Source organism: Ctenocephalides felis, unplaced genomic scaffold (genome assembly GCF_003426905.1).
Source record: "Ctenocephalides felis isolate EL2017-DRISC unplaced genomic scaffold, ASM342690v1 CF-g0.4_SCAFFOLD_01886, whole genome shotgun sequence".
Classification (NCBI taxonomy): Eukaryota; Metazoa; Arthropoda; class Insecta; order Siphonaptera; family Pulicidae; genus Ctenocephalides; species Ctenocephalides felis.
In genome coordinates this window covers 88,098,427-88,106,524 of record NW_020538040.1, presented here as the reverse complement: position 1 = coordinate 88,106,524, position 8,098 = coordinate 88,098,427, and the positions used below count along the sequence as shown (strand labels likewise).

Below are 8,098 nucleotides of genomic sequence, written 5' to 3'. Positions count from 1 at the left end.
TCCCTGACCAATAACACAAACACTTTGGCAGTAAAACTAGTTTCATGGAATATAATTGAATTAAAATTCTTGAAGCAGAAACTTTAATATGTAGTATTAAGATACATTAATATATACTTTGTTGCTATAATTCTTCTAAGTTCAGATTCTCCTTGTGAACAAATTATTTTTAAAAGACTAATGAAAAAATATTGCTCATGTATCTTGTTTTTCATTATATGCCTGTAAGTTGTTTAAATCACCAATTATTACAAAACAAGAATAAAACTTTTAAAGAAACTTGGTACATTAAAAACAAGGAAAATAAACTTTGCACATACTAAGACAAACATTTGAAGTCAATTGTGAAATACAAGTATGAGTTCTATATATGTACATGCATAAAAATGACAAAGTTCGGTTACAAGTTTTATTTTTTTTTGTACTTCTAAAAATATTATATTGATTAAATAATTATACATATTTGAAGAAGTGTCAAAACCAATGTGGTAACAATAATGCTTTAGTCAATTAAAACTAAATTTAAAATATATAACATTGACCATGTATATAAATCGCATGCATTAATTAATATTTTTTATATCAGTCAAATATTTACACATTACCTAATAGTCTTTCGCTTTATGTTTGTAAATATTTTTGCTTAAAATTAATTATAGTATCATAAATTATATTGCATTATCGAATTGCTATATACAACGCGTAAAAAATAATTTTTATCTGCTATTGAGATTCACATAATAATAATAAGAGCTCCTAAATCCAATAAATATGAATGGAAATTATATGCTAGGACCATCAAGTTATTTGTTTGGCCATCATATTTTTTATACAAATTATTTAACATATATTCTGAGATTTTCAATTATAGTTTTATTATTTTAAGTTCCGTTGTTAGAAAAAAAACATAAATGTGTTTGTTATAAATAATGTCAAATTTAAAATCAAACAAAAGATGAAAATCCTGGTAATGGTGCTCTCGATCGAGCCATATTATTCATGATGATCTGACCCCCATTGAGACTAACTACAGCACTGCCCTCCGGCTCAGAATCAGTATAACTGGAATAATTTCGAACTGGCTTTTGTCGTTTCCATGATTGTCTCAAAGAATCGTTCACATTTGCGTAATGATTTACAAAGGAATGCGGATCAGACCTGACACTTTCATTTTCACTCTCTGATCCCTGTAATTTTAAAATTTATTATATTATATATATATATATATATATATATATATAAAAATATTGTTCAAATCAAATCTGTGGAACACATTTAAAAATTGAAGAAACCAGAGTTTGTATATCCGCGCGTAACGCATCGCGCGCTGCTTTCCGACCGAACGAATTCTATGCGGGCTACTATTAGCGTTACGCGCGGGTGTACTGATTCTGGTTTGTTCAATTTTTCAATGTGTTCCACAAATTTGATTTGAACAATATTCGCAGTACTAAAAGAGAAAACAATAGGCTTTCGAATAACGCTAATAAGAAAGTAATTAAACAAAACGCACTATACGAAAACATTAATTGAATAATTATTTTATCCTTTTTAGCTAATAATAAAGGATTATTTAGCATATATTACTATACTTTATGTAGTCTAAGCCAATATGAGTAGAATCACGTAGTTTTTTTTTCGATATCTTTTAAGGTTAAGCCAAAAATTGAGTTTGAAAAAGGGGCTACTTTGGCATATTTTCAATGATATCTCGGCCATAAGGTGATATACAAAGTTGAAGTTTGGTATATCAGATGTTTTCAAAATGGCGTATAAATTATTCAAATACAAGGGTATTAGTCGATTATGTATGGCAATGCGCCCACACCCTTGCGTGCCGTGACTATTATGTACTCGTCTGGCAGACCCTTGCAATCGTCAGAATGGTCTGTCATTTTACATATGCTTTCTGAACAGTTAAAAAAATGCACCCTCAAAATTTGAGTCTTGCGAAAGCAAGTTAAAAAAAAAAATTTTTTACATTTTCAAAAACTCGAGGGATGATGACGCAATCGCGAGATGCTTGCCAGACCGGCACTTTCTTAATGTATCAATAATAAAATATCATTAAAAAAATTTCTAGCTCTGAGAAAATAAGTTAGTCAAATAGTCACTGCCTCTTAGACTAATAGAAAAGATCATCAAGTGGATGTACTATTTTCGCTTTCAATACCAAAAAGCAGATTGTAATATAATGGTTTAATAAATTTGCTACGAAATTTGTTAATAGATAATATGTGCTCGAAGTGGTGTAGTAATGTTTATATACTCTAACATCAATAATGATATACCTGAGATTCTGATGAACTTATTTCAGATGGTTTCTCCGTGACACTACTATCATCAGGATTTTCGTCATAGCCTTTGAGACTTTCTTCATCACTATGGTATGCAACTGAAGCCGGACTTGGTCTCGGAGGTGATTTACCAAGAGCCGGATTCATGACTCCACCTCCATGAATATTGTTGTTATTGCTCTTTCGTCCCAAGGTACCATTAGCTAATCGCCTACTCAAGGTTCCGGCACCGCTGCCCGACATTGTAGACGCATTGTGACGTGAACGGTATAGTTCCAAAGCTAATTCCTGTCTATCATCAATGTCCATGGCCATTGATTCTTCCAAGGTTTTTTGTGCTTCTTCTACATTTGTGAAGTAAAAGTATGTGTAATATTTGTTGAATAAAATATCTTTTAATTCTATAGAATTTGGGCTGTTTATTTATCCTTTAACTCACTCTTCAATATTTTAATTCTACAGACAATTAAAAATGGGTTTTCATAGAGATTAGTTATGTAGTTTAATACAATAAAAGGTATCAGTTATGAGAAATAAATATGATATTTACCAAGAACTATTTATTAAATTAATATTATGTGAAGAAAATAAATGACACTTACGTTTGTATTTATAACTCTTGCTTTTCACACATAGTACTGCAATCACCATGATTATAATGACAATAGAAGTTGCTGCCAAGGCCACCATAAACCAATTTTGTCTATAGAATGGTTTATGCTGAAGATATCCATACTCCAAATAAAGTTTAGATGGCGTTAAAATTGAATCTTCAGAATACAATGGATAGCTAATTCCATACTGGTTGTATGTGATGATACGAAACTTGTATGACGTGGATGGTAGAAGACTTTGATATGATATAACAAATTCCTGAAGTGGACCATTGGATGTGCGCCATACAGTTTCCCACCGACCTTCATCTGTTCAATAGTTTTTTTAATATGTAAATATAAATGTGTATTTGAAAATTGAACGATTGAAATCGTGTAAAACAACACTAATACAACTGATTATACACTTATATTTACAATACTATGAAATATATTTATAAAACAATATATTTATAAAACAATATATATATATATATATATATATATATATATACCCAGCATACCTTGTTTTACCATAAAAAATATTAATATAACATGTTTAGTATGAAAATAACTAACTGATTGCCTATGGGGTGCATAAGTGAAAGCAGCAGCTTGTGATTTAAAAAAAAAAGAGTGGAAATTTTTACAGCTGTGCCATAAATTTGTATGGTACTTAGTTTCCTATCAAAAACTGTCGTATGTTCAGATTTTAATATTCTCTTTAATTTTAATAATCTCTTTATTTTTGAAAAAGTTGCTCTTTATGCAAACCATATATCAACTATGTACTGTCTGTGTGCGGAACTATTTATACAATGGAAAAATGGGAGGAGTGGACAACCCTTAATAAAAATATTTTTTTTAAATAAAATTCTCAGGCTTCATCATAAGGTCAGGAAATATAAATTAAAATTCAGTAAAAAACAATCATTGACTGAAAGTGTGGTGAAAAATTATTCAATTACTGAAATGATTATTATAAAATAGAATTTGTGGAAAGTGAAAGAAAATTTCGAGTTGTATGCATTTTTTTAATTCCGCATTATGAAAATTAAGATTGAAAAAAAATTAATTTCAAAATTAAAAAAAAAAGTTAGGGGTGGAAACCCTTGATAAAAATAAACAGTTTTTCAAAGTATAGAGAGTTTCATGTATTTTTCAATTTCGAATTATAGAAAATTAAAATAAAAAAAAATAGGTCATAAAATTTAAATTAAATGTTAGTCGTGGACCACCCTTGATAAAAATAAATAGAATTGTGAAGTAAAAAAAGTTGTATTTTTTAAATATAAAAAAAAAAAATGAAGAATTGACTCCCATTGCTTTTTCAAGTAAGATTTAAGCTTCTTTTTCAAGATCAAATATCTGAACTAAAATTATATAAAAAATATTCAGTAACTGAATGCGGGATTAAATTACTAAAATGCATGATTAAATTACTAAAATGGTTATAAAAAAATAGGGGTTAGTGATAATTTAAACAAAATTAAGGTTATATGTATTTTTAATGCCACATTATAAAAAAAATAATAAGATTAAGGGTGAACAACCTTTATCACTTATTGTTACCGATTCTCAAACCTACTAAATATGAATATAAAATTTGGTAAGAATCGGTAAAGCCGTTACGGAGGAATACGGGAACGAACTTTGTGACACGAGTATTTTATATATAAGATATATATATATATTATATATATATATATATGTATATATATATGTATATTTATATATAATAATATATGTATATATTTATATATAATAACTGGTCCAGTGGCTTATGATCAAACTATAATAATAGCAATGTAGATTTTATCTACAAGATACTAACTCTTTCTTTGCTTCGATATAATAGCCTAAGATTGGCCCTCGTCCAGAAGCACTGTTGCTCCAGTGCATTTGAACACTTGATATTGTTTTGGTGATTGTAAGTTCCTTGGGCGACAGAGGTGATCCTTCCTGAGGGCCAGTGGTAATATTGCCCAGAATAGCTGGTCCAAAATCTATTTTAGTCTGAGCCCGCACAGTAAAAGTATATGTCACTTCCTCCTCCAAACTCTGTACTATTAGTGAAGTTTCTGATACTTTTTGCTTCACTTGTTTGCTAAATCCTGTGTGTATAAATATTATTGTCTGTTATATTTAAATTGAAGGTATTCGAGGTACTATAAACAAAACAGAAATACAAGAAATTAGTAACACAAGACGATTCTCGATTAGCATGTCCTAGACGACTCCTGTATTAGCATGCTGTTGAAACAGTATCTTTGTTATTTAAAATAGTTTTAGTGTGTGATTGCTTATTTGACCAAGTCTTCATATCAATACATTCCTGATCTAATACAATATTATTAGAAAATTATAAAATGCTTTGTTATTAATACACTGTATCAAATTTTTGTGCAATATTTGATGATTTTTTTAAGATTGTGATTGCGTATCATTTTGTGATATTTTGTAATGGCAATGTATCTTATATCATTTCAAAATATTTTCATAATATTGTATATATCATACATATTTCGTAGGGCAAAATTTAAATTAGTGGAATATCACTTTCAAATAAGTGCAAATATTTAATTTAAATAATAATTGATAAAAACAACTATTTAAACAGTAATTTTAAATAAAATATCTACGATCAATCTTTTGCAACTAAGCTTTATCTCGTTTTCTAAATTTACATATACTTGTAGGTCGTCCCGCAAATAATACGTATACAAAATCGATTAAGTTTCTAAAATTGAAGTGTTATTCTCATCTTCTTCAAAAAAACCCTTAATGAATGATTTTTAAAAAAAATTAGAATTACAATTTTTTGTTCAGAACATTCACAGAAAACAATCTCGTTTTACTAATTTCTACAAAAGTAATCGATAATTGTAAATTAACAAAAAAAAAATTGAAAGCACTCCTAAAAAACTATATCTTAAATTGATAGTTAAGCAAAAAAAAAAAGCTCAGCTCAAAATATATTTATTTTTAAATTTTTACGAATTTTAGAATTTTTTTATATTACAAAAAGATTTTTCAACAATTGATTCCGGCCTGACCGTTCAAAACCAAAAACATAAAATTAGCAGGCAAAAGATGAAACTTCTTCTCATCAAGAACAAACAAAAGACAATGCTCATCTGTTTGAATAATTACTAGATTCAGAAGAAATTATTGTAAATTATATATCAAAAATTGATTTAGGTCTTTTGTCCCGGATTATTCTAGGTTTTTAAAACATATAGATTTGAATTGAATGAGTTATTTTCAAATTTTATCAACTTTCAATCGTTAATAATTAAAAGTTGCAAAAAAAAATTTCGTTTTATATATCAATATAGTTAACATTAAAATAAAAATAAAAAACATCAAAATAAAAGTTATTTTTCAAATTCCTAATTGATTTGCACTTGCTTGGTGAGGGAACCGAATTGCCTAGCATTGCAAATACCTTTTTGAAATTGCTTAGACAAACACGCATTTAAGTTTTAACCTCATAGGACAAAGTTTATTTTAATGTATATGCATCTTGCTCATAAAAGTGAACCATTCGGCTCGTCTGGCAATTTGACTTTTAACTTCCCGTAGGGCAAGTTATAGTAATCGCAAAAAAATCGAAAATGAAATTTTTTATATATCTTTACGTTTCAAAGGTTTCTGAGTATTTGGCATATCTTACAATAAATGAATGTGTGTGTGTGTGTGTGTGTGTGCGGATACAATTTTTCGTCGACGATTTCGGGAACACCAATCAACCGATCTGAATAATTTAAAAAACATTCGATTCGTATTGATAAGGCTGATTAGTTTTCGCGCGAAGGTAGGCCTAGCCGTTCAGAAGATATGGGGCAAAAAGTGCCAAAAATGGTAACGCAGTTTTTAAGAAAACGGAGCGTCCGATTTTAATAATTCAAAAAAACATTTTACTTGTATTGACAAGATGAAGAATTGATCAAATTTTCATGAAGGCAGGTCTAGCGGTTTCAAAGTGCCAATGAAAAAAGTAAAAAAAAATGCCATTTGGCGGTCAAAAATGATCATTAGACATATGCACATCAAATTATCAGATATTTTATAGAAATGTTAACAATAAGTATAAATTTTGTTTACATTCCTATGGGTTCCGTACCAATGTTCATAGGTTAGACGGCGACGCGGCGCTTACGCGCTTTGACATTTCGTCTCTTGCATTTAAAGCATACATGCTTTGAAAAAGTTCAGAAGCATATTGTTTGAAAAAATTCAGATTATGTCAAATAAAAAAAATTTTTTTTTTTCAATAAAATTTTTTTTTCAAAAAAAAGTAATTTTTTGTCAAATTTATAGTTTCTCAAAATCTAATTTTTTCGAAATAGTAAGTAATAATTTTTTGTACGAGAAGTTCCAGCAATTTGCCTTAAGAGACAATGCCATGCGCCCCACTAGTTAAACTTCTCAATGTATAAATTAAATCATATAAGAATTTGAAGCTTACAAAAACAAGTTAAATTTTCGTTTTTTATTACAATTTCAAAGATTTCGGCGACCATGATATGCAAGGCTGAAACCTGCCAGGCCATAGTTCTCATACTTAGCGCACTAAGAATCCACCAGTACAATAATGTTTAGCCTTACAAGAACACTGTTATTCAAAAAGTTCACTAGGTATTAGTCCACTATAAATAACGGAACTCAACATGTATTATTAAAACGTTTAGGTTTATATGACAAAATAGAATATCAGTTTTCTTCCAAAATATGTGCAAACTAAGATTTTGCAAATAGTTTCAAATTTCTAAGCAATCCACAGATTAAAAAAATAACTGTAAAATAGTTAAAAATGTATGATAAATTTCAAGAAAACACTTAAAAGTGTTGAAAATTATTGAATATTCCAGGATAATTAATGAAATCTGCAAATGTAGACCAGAAAAATGTTAGTCACTATGCCTTTGTTAACATGTTGAAATACAATACAAATCACATTAAAGTATTGTATTAAGAATTAAAGAAAGCAAATTTTTAAATACAACTTACGCTCATTTTGTTCAGTAGTTTCATAGGTTACTATATATCCCAAAATATCACCATTTCTTTTCTTAGGTGGATCCCAGATACATTCAAGCTATTCATAGTAATATCAGTAAATTGCAATTCATTGGTGGACCTGGTAGACCTTGCAATGTTTCGCTCACCTAGAGATAATTTCATTTTAATGATTCAAATGTAATA

General features: G+C 28.7%; 1 pseudogene; it reads right to left on the bottom strand.

Annotated features, from left to right (window-relative positions):
- Positions 1–801: 801 nt before the first annotated feature.
- Positions 802–8,098, bottom strand: part of LOC113375497 — an 8,706-nt pseudogene continuing 1,409 nt past the window's right edge.